The following is a 16940-nucleotide window of genomic DNA, read 5'->3' on the forward strand; positions in this document are numbered from 1 at the left end:
TGGAGAGGAGAGGAGGCAGGGAGCTGGGTGGAGGGGGCGGTGATTTAGCGGGGCGTGACGTCACGTTCCGCCACCAAACCAGATGCGCCGTTTTTGCATAGTTATGCGGAAAATCCCAGAAAGCACACAATACACTGAATGTTAAAAGTTCGTTGTTTTTTGGGTGTAATTGATGTCAAGACACCCAACAAAACACAAAAAATCAAGAAAAATTTGTTTTTCATGTCACAATACCTTTAACGTTGGGGGAGCAAAGCCGTAAGCTGGATGTGATTCTCGAACAGAATCGCAGGCTGGCGGCGGTCTTTGAGCTCATTGGCAAGATGGATAAGACCTTGGAGAAGTTGGAAGCTCGGCTTGGTGGGAATTGATCACAATTCGTCTGATTGGAGTCGCCATTGATGAACCAGAGACTAAAGGCAGACGGAAAATTACTGAGTCTGTCTGTTTTGCAATATAATTGTTGATTCTATAATCTGGCCTTGACAGGGCTGTTTTGGCCTATCGCTCTGGTCACAATCTGCCTGGTGGAATGTAAACAAGGTGACTCTGCCCCCACTAACCCTCCCCTCTCAGGAACATCTTTGGACTGTTTTCAGAACTGACCGAGCCAACTGATAACATCAAGGACATTGGCTGAGGAGCAGCTCTGAGCGAAGTTCACGGACTTACCGCTCACACACACACTTGCTGATAACCACACCTCCCTCAACTCAATGCCTTCCTCGGACCCCCCTCTTATCAGCCCCCCCCCATCAGTCTCCGGCTTTCGAGCGGCACGAAGTCGCGGCGATCACTTGGATGTACTGTGCCGGGACCCCCCCACCCACATGCAAGTCTTGTGATGATGTCTGTTGCTTTGTGTGCCGAGGTTTTTTTTTGCAAAACAGGGGCACAATACCATCGTGTCGCCGCCGGTGTATCCCAAGTCAAAAACAGTTTTCTAAGCTGACTTAATAAACCTGATTCTGATTCTGATTCTGATCTCGCCAGAATAAAGGCTGATTTATGGTTCCGCGTTACACCAACTTACTACAAACGAGTGAAGGCGAGAGCTGTGTTTGTATTTTAATACCTCTTCCCTCACTATTTCCCCCTGTTTAAGGCACAACACATGTGGATCAGTTGAGGCACAAACTCAAGATGGAGCCTGGAAAAAACCGCCGGCTTCTCCTCCATCGAGCACAAGCTGCTCGATAAACGGGCGCCTTTGAGGCAGATGAGTCATGAAAGTACTGGAGGGGGGGGTTCATACGGCTGGTTCTGAACCAGGGGGGTCAGAATCAGCCGTATGAATCCCCCCCCCCCCCCCCAGCAGGTCAGCAGCTCTTTGTTCAACACCTGACTCAGGTGCTTATCGCCCTCACCAGGTGCTCGTCACTCAGCTGAACTTCATTAGAGCTGAGATGAGGAGAGGTGGAGGAGAGGAGGAGAGGAGGTGAGGAAGAGAAGAGAGGAGAGGAGGGGAGGAGAGGAGGAGGAGAGGAGGAGAAGAGAGGAGGAGAGGAAGAGAGGAGGAGAGGAGGAGAGGAGAGGAGGAGGAGAGGAAGAGAAGGAGGTGATGGAGACGGATCCGCGGCGGCGGCGCGCACCTGAGCGTCGGGAACGCGCACTAATCCGTGCCGCTCTGTTGTTCCTCTCAGGTAATGATGGGCATTAGGAAACCTGCGAGAGCGTGACGGTTTCCATGGCGACGCACTGATGTGCCTGAGCATTTTCAACCCCCCCCCCCCTCCGGTTATTGGATGCCATCTGCTTCTCTGATGAACAAATCACGTGCGTGATAACAGAATTAATGGTCCCGTCCAGAACAAGGTGCAGGTGATGATGATGATGATGAGGCAGAACCCCTCCTCATCCTCCTCATCCAGATGAGTGAATGATTCAGAGAGGCTGACGTACGTGACGGATGAACACGAACTGTGTCTGTGTCTGTGGATTTTATTCTGAAAGGTTGCAGACTCTGAAACCCAAAGAAAGATCAAGTTCTGGTCCGGATCGATGGGTTCCACGTATTGATTCTGGTTAGATGACCTTCCAGAATCATCGGTCTGGTTTTGTGAGCAGCAGTGATACGAGGATCAATACTGAAATATCGATACCTCCGATACCAGATCTGTATGCTCTAAAAATCGATTCTCAAACTAAAATATTAGTCCTATAGTACTTTTGATACTAATTTGTGGTCCTGTATATCATTAACAGGAATAGAAGGTATTCATTGACGTCACTTCCCCACTGGACCAGCCCCCTCACTCACACTGAGTGGCAACAACGGCTGCAACTAGTGGAGAAGACGGGATAACAGCCGATCATCGGCTTAAAGCAGCACAATATAACTTTCAGCTTTTGTGGAGTTTGGCGGCTCCTTTGGACAAAAGCGGTAGTGCTTTACCAGAAAGAACACTACATTTCCCATGAGCACCAGCGCGTACTGCCGGAAAGATCCTGTCCCGTCGCGTGCATTTGTTTTGATAGTAAATGAAGACGGGACGGACTTTCAAAACTACTTTCACCAAGTGAACAGAAGGAAACGCAAAAAAAAAATATGTTAAACTGCTGGAAAGGAACTGGAATTTACCGGGATACCTTAAACAAGGAAGCCAGGGAGCGGTATATGGAGAAAATAATGATTATTAATGATCCATATGAAATCCCTACTAAAGAATGGAGCTCCTCTTCGGAGCTGCACTCTTTATAAGGGATTTACTGCCGCAGTTCTGCAGAACCACCGTCTCCGGCTACCTTGTTTAGGAGTGTTTGGCAGCTGCTTTGGTAAATGTTTGACTCGCCATGTGTTTCAATAAATTAGTATAATAGTACAACATCCAGTACATGTTTTGTATTACTCTTACTTTTTTCTTTTTTGACTGCTATATTATGCGGAAGAGGCTCCGAGGCGTGAGCAGTATGTTTGTTTCCTTTTTCTTTTGCCTCCTCTGATTAAACTTTTATTTTATTCGTTTTTTTTCGCTGCTTCGGCCATGATACCAGCTTCTGCTGAGCTCTGCACTCCACGCCCCGCCCATTTTCGTCTCGACTGGGAATCGGGAAGGAGGGGGAAGTGACGTATGCCGTAAAGCAGTCAAAGCCATAAAAATGTGTAGTTTTTTAGTGTGGCAGGGTTCCTACCATGCTCCTCAAAGTTACATAGTGCCAGTGAAGGCGATACAGACCCCTCAGACCATGACAGAGGTTCATTAAACCTGTTGGAAGTTGATGTACCATCACAATGATGATGATGAAATATTAGATTAAGGTGGAAAAGTTACATAGTGCTGCTTTAAACTAAAGGCAGTTGGACTTGACAGTGACCCGTACAGTTACCAAGAACCAGTGGTCGATGGACATTAATATTTGGTGCAGTTACCAAGAACCAGTGGTCCATGGACATTAATATTTGGTACAGTTACCAAGAACCAGTGGTCCATGGACATTAATATTTGGTACAGTTACCAAGAACCAGTGGTCCATGGACATTAATATTTGGTACTGTTACCAAGAACCAGTGGTCCATGGACATTAATATTTGGTACAGTTACCAAGAACCAGTGGTCCATGGACATTAATATTTGGTACAGTTACCAAGAACCAGTGGTCCATGGACATTAATATTTGGTACAGTTACCAAGAACCAGTGGTCCATGGACATTAATATTTGGTACAGTTACCAAGAACCAGTGGTCCATGGACATTAATATTTGGTACAGTTACCAAGAACCAGTGGTCCATGGACATTAATATTTGGTACAGTTACCAAGAACCAGTGGTCCATGGACATTAATATTTGGTACAGTTACCAAGAACCAGTGGTCCATGGACATTAATATTTGGTACAGTTACCAAGAACCAGTGGTCCATGGACATTAATATTTGGTACAGTTACCAAGAACCAGTGGTCCATGGACATTAATATTTGGTACTGTTACCAAGAACCAGTGGTCCATGGACATTAATATTTGGTACAGTTACCAAGAACCAGTGGTCCATGGACATTAATATTTGGTACAGTTACCAAGAACCAGTGCTCCATGGACATTAATATTTGGTACAGTTACCAAGAACCAGTGGTCCATGGACATTAATATTTGGTACAGTTACCAAGAACCAGTGGTCCATGGACATTAATATTTGGTACAGTTACCAAGAACCAGTGGTCCATGGACATTAATATTTGGTACTGTTACCAAGAACCAGTGGTCCATGGACATTAATATTTGGTACAGTTACCAAGAACCAGTGGTCCATGGACATTAATATTTGGTACAGTTACCAAGAACCAGTGCTCCATGGACATTAATATTTGGTACAGTTACCAAGAACCAGTGGTCCATGGACATTAATATTTGGTACAGTTACCAAGAACCAGTGGTCCATGGACATTAATATTTCGCCACCAATCCAGTTTTCTGATATTTATATGTACTTAATTTGTACGCCAGGGAAATACACGAAGCAAAGCTTGAAGGCTTACAAAAGTCTTGACGCTTGGTCCAACTTCAAGGCAGGATTTGTTGGTGAAATTAAAGTGATGAGGACACCGAACTTTATGATTTGACCGTTTAACGTTAGCTACCCAAAAATCCAACATTACCTGATACAAAATGGGAACAGCAAATCCACGTTTCGGTGTCTGGAATCCAGTTGTTTCTGTGAATTGCAGCGATCCATTTGTCTCTCTTAAGCTTATTTTTCGGCAGTCTGTGAAACGATAACTCAGATTTCTTGCTAAATCTATGAGTACAGTCGATCGCACAACAGCTCTTTCCCATTTTAGATGTTTTCCAGTTGCTCAAACTGAAAGTCTTCGCTTCCATTCAGTCTTTCTGACACTCAATCTTTCTGACACTCAGTGGGCATACCCCGCTGTGAAGTCGCATCTGTGACGTCATGCGCATTCCCTCTATTGATTCTGGAATGATGTCCCGTTGGATGACCTTCCAGACTCATTGGTCTGGTTTTGTGAGCAATAGTGATGCACGGATCAATACTGTAATATCGATACTTCCGATACCTGATCTGTATGCTCTAAAATCGATTCTCAAACTAAAATATCAATATTTTTGATACTAATTTATGGTAATGTATATCATTACCAGGAATACGGTGGAAAGTAAGTAAACTATTCAGATTTTTTTCTAAGGCTATGTCCACACATAGCCGGGTATTTTTAAAACCGAATATTTCCCCCCTCCGTTTATAAAATAATTTGTATCCACATTACATCATTTAAAAAAAAAAAAACAGCCCTACGGCGTAGGGCTGCGCGTCGCCGCATACCCTACGGCGTAGGCTCTGCGTCGGTGTAACGCAGTAAACGGTGGTCAAGAGCAGAGACCATTTATTTAATAAATAGCTTGGAGAACAGATGGTGGATCATCTGTAGTTCTGGGTCGCACGTTAGACGTCAGACTCAGAGCAGATTTGTTGTTGTTTTGGAGCATAATGTGACGTTCGAAAACGCAAAACTCTGGTAGTCTCTGTCTACATGCATCTACATAAACAGAGTTTTCAAAAATCTTCACTTTGTTTTTTTAAACATTCGTTTATTTGCGTTTTCGATGACAGGTCCAAACGTAGGAAAATTTGGTTTAGCAGATACCCGGCTACGTGTGTACGGGGCCTAAATGACACGCTGCTGGTAGGAACTACTTTTTCTTAAGCTTTTTCTTTTTCCTCAGTGGGAAATTCTTCAAATAAAGGCCATTATTTGAACTATTAAGAATAAAAGGGTGATAATGAGCAGAAGTGGTCGTCATGGGGGGATGAGGAGAGAGAAAACATCCAGGAGAAGCAGTAAAGGAGCTTCCAGCTTCGAGACACCGTGGGAGGTTCACCGCCGTGTCCTGATGATGCGTTTGAGGTTAATTGGCGGTTTAAAGCTGCTACGTGTTGTGTTTTGGGCCCTGCAGCTTGGCGCGAGCTCAACCTCCGCGTGACTCAGACGGGCCGGGTTAAAGGTCTCTCTGGCACGGCGGTGAATCCTGTTTCGTAAACGGTGAACGTCTCCGTCATGTGATGAGCTCTCCAGAAAGAAAGCTCATCTGAGAACAGTTTGGTGCTTTTATTTGACCTTAGATCACAGGTTTACTGCAGGTACCGCGTTCTGCTACAGTTCTGAGAGCTGTGGACCAAAGTTGTTTCAAAATAAAAGCAGAAATATATATACTTTGTTTTTCCTTTTCCTTGTATGTGCATTCCTTGTTTTTACAGTCCCACATTTCCTCTTTTTACTTTACCTGATGCATTTCTGCCTCATTATGCAAATGAGGAGGGCGGATCTTCCTGGTCCAGCTCCTCTATTATTGGTCAATAAACAGGAAGAAGCAGGATCGGGCCAAAATCAAGACTATCCATGTTGCAAATAGGCATGAAGTATGATTCAACACTGTATATACACCATATTCACGTGATTGGCAGTGGAAAAATGTTATATTAGTGACACATTTCTGTTTAAAAAGCTGTTTTATCGCAAACGATACTGCGATGCATTCACGGTAGTATGTGGAAGTGGGAAATGTCAAACTTTAACGTGTGGCTGTTGAACTGTAGTCTGGCATAGTTTATTGCTTTTATACTGCGATTGGTGCCAAGTACGGTCTAAAACAGCTTTTTAAACAGAAATGTGTCACTAATATCAGTTTTTTCCACTGCCAATCACGTGAATATGGTGTATATACGGTGTTGAATCAAACTACTACTGATAACTTCTGCAACCTACGTTTCCTGAAGGTAACATGACTGAGGAACGTCCCCCGCCTTCTCTGTTATGCTGTCACTCATTCACAAAAAGATGTGAAACTGAAAAAAAAGATCTGAAACAGAAAAAAATTATTTTCTAATTAAGTTTGATTATAATGAAATAATTTATAGGGTAGGATTTAATACGTTTTTACTTCTTCCTACTCCTTTGAGTATGTTAATTATGATGGATGCATGTTTTATTTATATTTTTGTCTTTTTTTATTATTTACATTTATTTATTAGGGCCCGAGCACGAAAGGAGGGCCGCCCCCCTAAACGTGCCCAAAAAGAAACCGAACAGGAAGTCGGCCATTTTGAATTAATCGTGTAATTTCGGCGAAATTTATGCCATTCCTTCGGCAGTTAATACGGCCCGAACCGTAACGTGCACCCAGGTGTGTTATACATCAAAATGTGCGTCTCCATCCTCTGACACCACGCATTACTTTTCTCTTTCAAAAGCGTTACCGTGGCGACGCTAGACGTCAAAAGTCACCAAATTTTGCATGCCAGCCAGGCCTGGCGATACATTTGATATTTAATGGTTTGCATTAATGGGCGTGGCCTAACGGCTCAACAGCGCCCACTAGAATACTTTTATCTGCCATAACTTTTGAAAGGTTTGACATAAAGACATGTGGGTGGCGTCATGGGACTCGGTATTGAGTCCTTGACCATAATTGGTGAAAATTAGCCCCGCCCCTTCTTCTGATTGGTTGGCCCTTTTTTCTGCAATAACTTTTGAATGGTTTTACATAGGAAGTCGTGGGTGGTGTCGTTTCTGATATGCTTATGGGGGGCGGTGGCCGTGAGTGCGAGGGCCTGTTCATCGCTGCTTGCAGCTTTAATTATTGATTATTATTGTTTGGTTTTGTTTTCAAACTTTTCACTACTGTTTCATGTTCGAAATGAAAATTAAATTAAATTCAATTAAAATTCAATTCAATTCAATTCAATTCAGATCATTTCTGGCCTCAGATTTCAGTTGTTCAGACGGAGAGTCTGAGCTTCAGGGTGAACTTTGTATCAGTCTGGGTTTGGATACGGCCGAGCTGCCGTCAGATAGTCAAGGTTGAGTTTGAGGAAAACACAGAAGAACTGTGATGATTTTTTCTAAGCAGCTGCGTCTGAATCAGAAGTAATCACATCAGCGGCTCCACCACTGATTAAAAGGTGCTGCATCGCTGGTTTCACGTGAAAGCTCACGTTCCGCCGCAGGAGCGTGAACGCCTGTTTGTTTTTATGATTATTTGTACCCGTCGCTTTGTGGTTTGGGTCCTCACACTCACACGCTGTCATTGACGGATGTCTACACACCTCCATTCAATACTCCCAGCCCAGAAACATCCATAACCCGCCCAATCACGGGCCTTTCAGCCTGAACGCACACACGGCATCCGTGTTTATTTCATTTTGGATCGGTGACTTGATGGATGCGGGCGTCTCCGCGGCTGCTAAAGTATTCACCACGACGCGCGGCGGGGTCAGAGTTCATCTGGGTTAACGTGGACTCTTATCAGCGTCTGGGATTGTTTTATGTTTTCCATCGAAATGAAGCAAAACTCAACGGCAAGGGGATTCAGAGTGCTTTAGAGAAACAACATCAGCACGTACTGTAGCAGGAAAGGAAAAAAATGATTCAGATTTCAAACAACAAAGAACAATAGATAAAAACACTGGTTAAAATATAATCCAGTTTAAAAGTAACTGGATTTAAATAAACTGGGTGTTTGTGATCTGAGGCTTTCTGGGAGTTTGTTCCAGATATTTGGAGCATAGAAGCTGATCCAGCAATTTATATGATTTCTAAAGGTGTACTGTCCAATATTTACTCTTGTGCAGTCTCTTGCTTCGTCCCTCTCATTTTTTCTTCCGTCATTACTGTGATTCTCTGAGTCGTCTCTGCTACGACGTACGCTGTAGCTCTGTGGCGTCGTTGCTGTCGATGTGTGACGCGAGCCCCGTTCACACAGCTCAGTCCTTCTGGCTCTATCGCACCTTTATTCTGCTTCCCAGCATAACGTTTCATTCAGCTGTGTTTGCCCCCGACTGCCTTGGTAGTAACAGAGGCAGAGGCAGAGGCGCCGCAACGGGGCAGGAAACCCGGGGAAATTATAGGGCCCAGAGCTGAAGGGGGGCCCAAGGGACGGCTGACGTCAACAACAAAATAATAGAACTGCTTTACACCGTGTCCTAACTGCATGCGACGCGAGCGACCGTCAGCGACAAAAACAATTCCATTGCTTTATTTTCTATTGGACTGTCCTAACTGGCCGCGAGCGACGCAGCGCGACGCAGCGCGCCGCTTTGAGCTGATCATTTGTCGGACGCCTGGTTTCTATTTTCTTCATGTAGCTCGCGTTGAAAGCCGTTGAAAGCGCTGTAGGAAATTTCACTACAAGAACCTCAATAAAGTGGCAGCTGGAGGGAGATCACCAGGGAGCTGGAAGATTCTGATAAGATAATAAGATATAATAATAAGATCATATATAATAATAGGATCATATTTCTTTCTGCCACTTTATTGAGGTTTTTGTAGTGAAATGAGGAGGAATCATAGAGATAACTTCTCATTTCAACTAACTGGATCAGCCGTTCCTCATCCATGACTGTTTCCTACAGCGCTTTCAACCGACTTTCAACGCGAGGAAGAAAATAGAAGAACATTTAAATATCACAATATCAAGCTTGTTTTCTGTTTAGAAAGTACAAACATAGGATGATTACAAGTACTAACTCTTTTACTTGTCTCTTTACTCTTTTAGGAGTTATATTAGGAGTTTCTTTCAGGAGCGCACGGGCAATGCGGTGAATCTGATTTATGGTTTCGCGTAAAATCGACGGCGTAGCCTACGGCGTAGGGTCTGCGTTGGTGTAACGCGGAACCATAAATCAGCCTTTTAAAAAGCGAGTTTCAGCTGTCAATCAAAATAACGTGGGGGCCGATAACGTTTTCAGTGTTTCAGGACAGAGAGCGTCCGATGCCACGCAGTGCGACGCGACAGTCGGACGCTCGTGTGCAGTTAAGACAGGCTGTTAGACGCTGTAATGACAACGCATCAGAAACCCCCTCATGGGGCCCTTTCCAAGTTGTCCCTGGCTAGTTGATAGTGGGGGGGGCCCCGACAGACGGCTAACATCCCTTCATATCAGCGACACAACTTGAAACCATCAGGAACCTCCCTAATGGGGCCCAAATATTAGCCAGCATCGACTTGCGGCAATAGAGATTCACAATTTGAAAAAAAAATGAAAAACATATCTCTCTGGGCACACGGAAAGAAAAAAAACAAGAAGAGGATGAAAAGAAAAAAAAGGTGTCGGTGGTAAGTGGGAATGTGTAAACTATGTGTGTTACATTATAAAAAAGTTGTGCTGCTACTGTAGCAGCCTGCCACTTTATCCCAAACTCAGTCATCCACCGAGCAAGTTTACTGCACATTAAAGTCCATGTAAAGTGAATTCAGCCATTTTCTTCTAAACACATTCATAGCCACATAATACGTTAGTGTGTATGTAAAGTTTGCATTAAGATAGATACCGTATTTTCCGCACTATAAAGGCGCACCTTAAAGCCTTCAATATTTTTCAAAAGCTGACCGTGCGCCTTATAATCCGGTGCGCCTTATATATGGATCAATATTGAGCCGTAACTTCAGCCACTTCTTGAAGTGATTTTTCGTCAGATCAGCCTTCCGCATCAGTTCTGGAACTGCTTTTTTCTCTCTTCTCCCTCTGGATATTTTTCAGCAAAGGTTCTGTGTGTATTGTTGAAATGTCTTGCGACATTTGAGCGTTTATTGTTAGACAGTTTTTCTCTACTGGTAGGCCACTCTCATCAGAGCTAAATGCAAATTAATCTGTCCAGGCATCATTGAATGCTCCATTTTCTTCAGATATTTTTCTTTTCTTACATTTCTCCATACTTGGCCTTGCTGGGGTTGAAAGTCGCGACGCATGGATGGCGTTTTGGCGGGAATACCAGCTTTATATATATATATATATAAGGGCTTTCGTGAGTGTGACATTTATTTTGAGCGACGAAAAACAATAAAATATATTTATTCTAATATGTCAAGATCACAATAATCTTCCAATTTAGAACTAAAATATTAAAGAACTAACACAAATAAAATACACTTCAATTAAATACTTAGTTTGTTTTTTTTTGTAATTTATTTTCCCAAGCCACTCGGAGCCGCAGTATAAGGATGAAAGAGCTGCATGCGGCTCCGGAGCCGCGGGTTGCCGACCCTTGGTCTAATGGATGCAGAACGTAACCCCAGCCTCTACCGTAGCGCCTTATAGTGCGGTGCACCTTATATATGGAAAATACGATATTTATTATTTATTTCATATGTTAATTGTTTAATAGAAGATTTCGTTGCTAATCTGTGGCCCTGAACTTCATTCGTCATGATTCTGGGGGGCCCCATGATCTCTCCTACCCAGGGCCCCCAGAGGTTCTAGAACAGGGGTCGGCAACCCAAAATGTTGAAAGAGCCATATTGGACCAAAAACACAAAAAAAAAATATGTCTGGAGCCGCAAAAAATGAAAAGTCTTGTATAAGCCTTAGAATGAAGGCAAATGGCGAAAGGCGAAATGTCGAGAAAAAAGTCAAAATTTCAAGAAAAATATTCAAAATGTCGAGATCAATGTTGAAGTACAATCTCGAGAAAAAAGTCGAAATGTCGAGAAAAAAGTCGAAATGTCAAGAAAAAAGTCAAAATTTCGAGAAAAAAGTCGAAATTTCGCGAAAAAATTAGAAATGTCAAAATTAATGTTGAAGTACAATCTTGAGAAAAAAGTCGAAATGTCGAGAAAAAAGTCGAAATGTTGAGAAAAAAAGTCTTGTATAAGCCTTAGAATGAAGACAACACATGCTGCATGTAGCTATATTAGTTGGGGGAAGATTTTTTTTTCATTATGCACTTCGAGAAAAAAGTCGAACTGTCAAGAAAAAAGTCGAAATGTCGAGAAAAAAGTCGAAATATCAAGAAAAAAGTTGAAATTTCGATAATAAAGTTGAAATACATTTCAACTTTTTTCTCGGAATTGTATTTCAACATTAATCTCGAAATTTCGACTTTTTTCTCGAGGTGCATAATGGAAAAAAAATCTTCCTCCTCTAAAATATTATTTTTATCCTGCCTGGCCCTAATACTATTCCGTAAGATACTGATTGAAAAAAGTCGAAATGTCGAGAAAAAGTCAAAATTCTGAGAAAAAAGTCAAAATGTTGAGAACAAAGTCGAAATGTCGAGCAAATAGTCAGAATTTTGTGAAAAAAGTCGAAATGTCGAGATTAAAAAGGAAAGGAAAAAGGAAGAAAAAAAAGAGAAATAAAAGAAGAAAAATGGAAAGGAAAAAAAAGGTCAAACATTTTTGAAAAAGCTCCAGGAGCCACTGGGGCGGCGCTAAAGAGCCGCATGCGACTCTAGAGCCGCGGGTTGCCGACCCCTGGTCTAGAAACAGCCCTGGACAGAGACACAACAGGGCCGAAATGCTTCGAGGAAACGCGTAACGGGACGCGAGGAAGGCTGATTTCATCGTCCGTGTGGGGTTTTTTCATGACAGAGCGGCGTTGTCCGGTCCAAACCCGGCAGGCCCGTGGTTTCCCAGCACAGCTCAGGGCTCATGTCATCACAGATAACAACATCTCTTCCTCTGCACCTATTGTCAAAGTGAAGGAGACATTTCCCTCGCAGGTTAGAGTCGGTTATTTCTGTGTTTCCTGCTGCAGGCTGCACGGAGACAAATCAACGTTGAGAGGTTGCTGCTTAACTCTCCTTTAACGTAGAATAATGTGCATGTTTGGCATGAATGGAGTGTTTCATCTTAAAAACCAGCCAGGGTTCAGCCACGGCAGCGTTTAGCAGGGATAAATGTTGAACCGGGGCACGGGTCGGGGGGCTGGTGGAGGTTTTAAATGAAACATTAGTCAGGTCTGGAATTATTTATCCAGCCAAGGACTTCTTCCCAGAACTAGTGAAATAATAAAGTTAAAGCCAGACGTGAGGGAATGCTGGTAACGTGAAGGTTTGTATTATTCATGCCTCGTCTTCTTCACACCCAGCAAATGCAAGAATCTGAGAAAAACGTCTTTTTTGGGGGAGGAAATAATTCAAAATACAAAATAAGTGTTAAAGGTTACTTCTGTTCTTTGTGTGAAATGCAGTTCCAATTATATATAATCAGTACTGGAGTTGAGGGGGGATGAGGGGGGATGGCAAACGGTCCAAATCATCCCCCCTGTAAAACTGCCATCCCCCCTTTCCATCCCTTATGTCATTTCATCAATGAATGTGGTTTTACTGCTATTTCAACATTTAGAGTCATTAACAGAAAAATAACACCAGAAAAATAACTTATTTGACAATTTTCACCTGTTTCAAGTAAATTTTCACTTGAAATAAGTAGGAAAATCTGCCAGTGGGACAAGATTTATCTTCTTATTACAAGCAATAAAATCTTATTTCAAGTGAAAATCTACTTGAAACAGGTGAAAATTGTTGTTTTTTTCCAGTGATGAGTCTTGTTTTAAATTTTAAATATTTTTTAAAGTCTCATAGTAACCAATCAACGTGCAATAAAAAAAAAATAAAATCATCTAGCACCTTCCTTGATAACCATGTCTGCCTCACTCTGCTGCACCCCTCACTTTGTATTTCTTTGTATAATTTGTATAATCTTTTTGTATTTTTTTTGTATAATTGTCTTGTAAAATTGTAAATAGGTTATTTTTATTTTTATTTTATTTTTTATTTTTATACAGAACTGTCCCTTTTCTTTTCTTTCTCTACCTCAAACTGCTTCACCTTAAATGTTTATTCTGTTTATTCTGTATCATAGAAATTCCACATTTGTTTTATTGTTTATTTTACTACCAAAGAGCGAAATTACCAAATTCCTTGTTGGACAATGTTTTCTCTACTTATTTCAAGTGAAAATCTACTTGAAACAGGTGAAAATTGTTCTTTTTTTTTCCAGTGATGAGTCTTTTTAAGTGTAATGAAATTTTTTTTACTAAAATGAGACATTTTAACTAGAAATAAGACAAATATTCTTGTTAAGATTTTGAGTTTTTGCAGTGATCCATTTTACTTATCCTGTGAAGGACAGAGTCATATTGATAAGTTCAGAAAAGTGTTTTTTATTGTTGTGTTTTGATGTATTAGATGTAAGCCCAGTGGATATTTAAAGCTTACAGAAGGCTGCATTTAACTGCTGCTATGTCATTCCTGCAGTATTTCTGCAGGTGTTTTGGTCACTGCTATTATTTGTAATATATTATATTATTTGTAATCAGCACAAATTATCTGTCCCCATATGATAAAATCCACCACCCCCCTGATTTTAATTTACAACTCGAGTACTGGCTATAATCAAATAAACGATATAATCCTGAATAAAGCTGCGTGTATCCTGGTGATGGTGAGAGCAGGGATGAACTCCAGGAGCTCAGCGAGCCGCGAGTCGGAGGATGAATTAACCAGAGGAGACAACAGCCGAGTTCCCGGCGACCACTTAAACGTCTCCCAACCAGGCGGAGAGCGAGCGCCTAAAGAGGCCCCGCCAGCGGCGGCGGCGGGGAGGCCTCCGGCAGGACCTGGCAGCCGCTAAACCACACACGTCACAGGACTTCTGTCGAATAAAGTCCGACCTCGCCTGAATTATTCACCTCGGATTGCTGTAAGAACTTCAGAATGTAGCGTGACACAACCTCGTTATGCAATCGTGTGATCCGCTGCTGACGTTTTAATAATTGCTGACACGGCTTCCTTCGTGTGTTTGGGGGGTTCTGGACTAAAGGAGCTGGGAAGTGGTTCTGACGTTCGCTTTTGTGGCTTTGCAGCAGAAATAAACGTTGATCAGCCGGTACGGTCCGAACCCCTGGTACCACGGCAGTGGCGTCAATTCAGTTGAAGCTAAGGTATGGCAAGGTTACGAGTCACAGAACTTAACTAGAGTATCAATCAACACGTCCAGCAAATACTCATCACAGAAGTTTATGTAGCTTATCTGTGTGGTCAAGAAAATTGGAACTTTTTCAAATGCAGTCTCGCTCACTGCAAAAACTCAAAATCTTACCAGGAATATTTGTCTTATTTCTAGTTATAATGTCTCATTTTTAGTCGAAAAATCTCATTACACTTAAAACAAGAGTCATCACCAGAAAAATAACTTGTTATTTGACAATTTTCACCTGTTTCAAGTAAATTTTCACTTGAAATAAGTAGAAAAATCTGCCAGTGGGACAAGATTTATCTTCTCATTACAAGCAAAAAAATCTTGTTCCACTGGCAGATTTTTCTACTTATTTTAAGTGAAAATCTACTTGAAACAGGTGAAAATGGTTGTTTTTGAGTCTTGTCTTAAATGTAATGAGATTTTTTTTGACTAAAAATTAGACATTCTAACTAGAAATAAGACAAATATTCTTGCGATTTTGAGTTTTTGCAGTGTTTAATAACTAGTGAAATCGATCATGTTGTTCTGATTTGCATTTGTAGTTATTCTATATGTATAAAGTAATAGAATAATCAATACAAATAGACACAGAGTAATTCCATAAATGTATTTAAAAAAACAAACATTTACATTTTCCCTTGAAGCCAAGGTGTGGCGGCTGCCGTACCTTCATACCCCATTGCACAACGCCCCTGGTACCACAGGTCCGAATCCCTGGTACCACAGGTCCGGCAGAGCTCTGCCAGTCCTCGTTTCAGCTGTTTGACATCGAGACACCTGAGTCAGATTCATGGATCGTCATCAGAGTCTGAACGAGTCAGTCTCAAGTTCCCGTCTCGATTTCCTGGACCACCGTCGACTGGAGGTCAAGTAGGCGACCCGTTTTATGCCGGTCCTCCCGTCCGTTGTCCAGCCTGTGTATTACATGAATACACAAGAACAAGTGTTGCAGAAATGCATGAACGTCTCTTCTGGCTGAGGGTTGAGGATTGGATATCTACTAATGTACTTACATATTTCATGCGGCTCTTTAGCGCCGCCCTAGTGGCTCCTGGAGCTTTTTCAAAAATGTTTGACCCTTTTTTTCCTTTTTTTCTTTTTTTTATTCCTTTTTCCTTTCCTTTTTAATCTCGACATTTCGACTTTTTTCTTGAAATTTTGACTATTTCCTCGACACTTCGACTTTGATCTCAACATTTTGACTTTTTTCTCGACATTTTGACTTTTTTCTCGACATTTCGACTTTGATCTCAACATTTTGACTTTTTTCTCAAAATTTTGACTTTTTTCTCGACATTTCGACTTTTTTCTCAAAATTTTGACTTTTTTCTCGAGATTGTACTTCAACATTGATCTCGACATTTCGAATGTTTTTCTTGAAATTTTGACTTTTTTCTCAACATATCAACTTTTTTCTTGACATTTCGCCTTTCGCCCTTTGCCTTCATTCTAAGAATGCTTATACAAGACTTTTCATTTTTTGTTTTTTGTGTTTTTTGTCCAATACGGCTCTTTCAACATTTTGGGTTGCCGACCCCTGGGTTAGACGTATCATTAAAGGAGCAGACTGTGGACATCTCCACATGAAGCCTCCTCGTACGATAACAAAGACCGGGAATCTCCACCTTCTTTTTCCACTGATGTCAAATGTGTTTTTGTTGTTTTGCTTTGCAGCGTTTGATTGTGTTTTACTTTGCATTTGCTGTTTGGTTGTTGTGCTTTGTTTTCCGAGGGCCGTGGCGAAGGTTTGACCTCGTTCAGCTGCTTTGTGATCACGCCAGAGAATAACGCTGGCATTGTTAAAATAACATAAATCACATGACCCAGTGGGACATACAAGGTGTAATATTTGCGTTTCCTTAGTTTGACTGCTGTTTTTTTTAAATGATGGGCTGTTTAAGACGATAGACGAAGCATTAGGTCACATGATTCACGGTGTTCCTGGGCCGACAGGAACACACCCCCTGCATGTCAATCAAAGTCCCAGCTGAGAGTTGTCAGGGGCGTGAAATCAGACGACGGACACTTTCTGAAAGAGGCTGTAAATACGTTTGTTTCTGCTCTAAAGTTGGACGTTTTAACACCGAGGTCGGTGGATGTCGACCCACCTTTGAATCCGACCTCTAGCGGCCCTGAGAGGAACTACAACCAAACTTGGATCTATGTGAGCCTCAAGATGGCGGTTAGACGGTTGGCTCTTGGATTCAGTTTGTCACCATTTTA

The sequence above is a fragment of the Cololabis saira genome, chromosome 6, assembly GCF_033807715.1.
Source record: "Cololabis saira isolate AMF1-May2022 chromosome 6, fColSai1.1, whole genome shotgun sequence".
NCBI classification, from domain to species: Eukaryota; Metazoa; Chordata; class Actinopteri; order Beloniformes; family Belonidae; genus Cololabis; species Cololabis saira.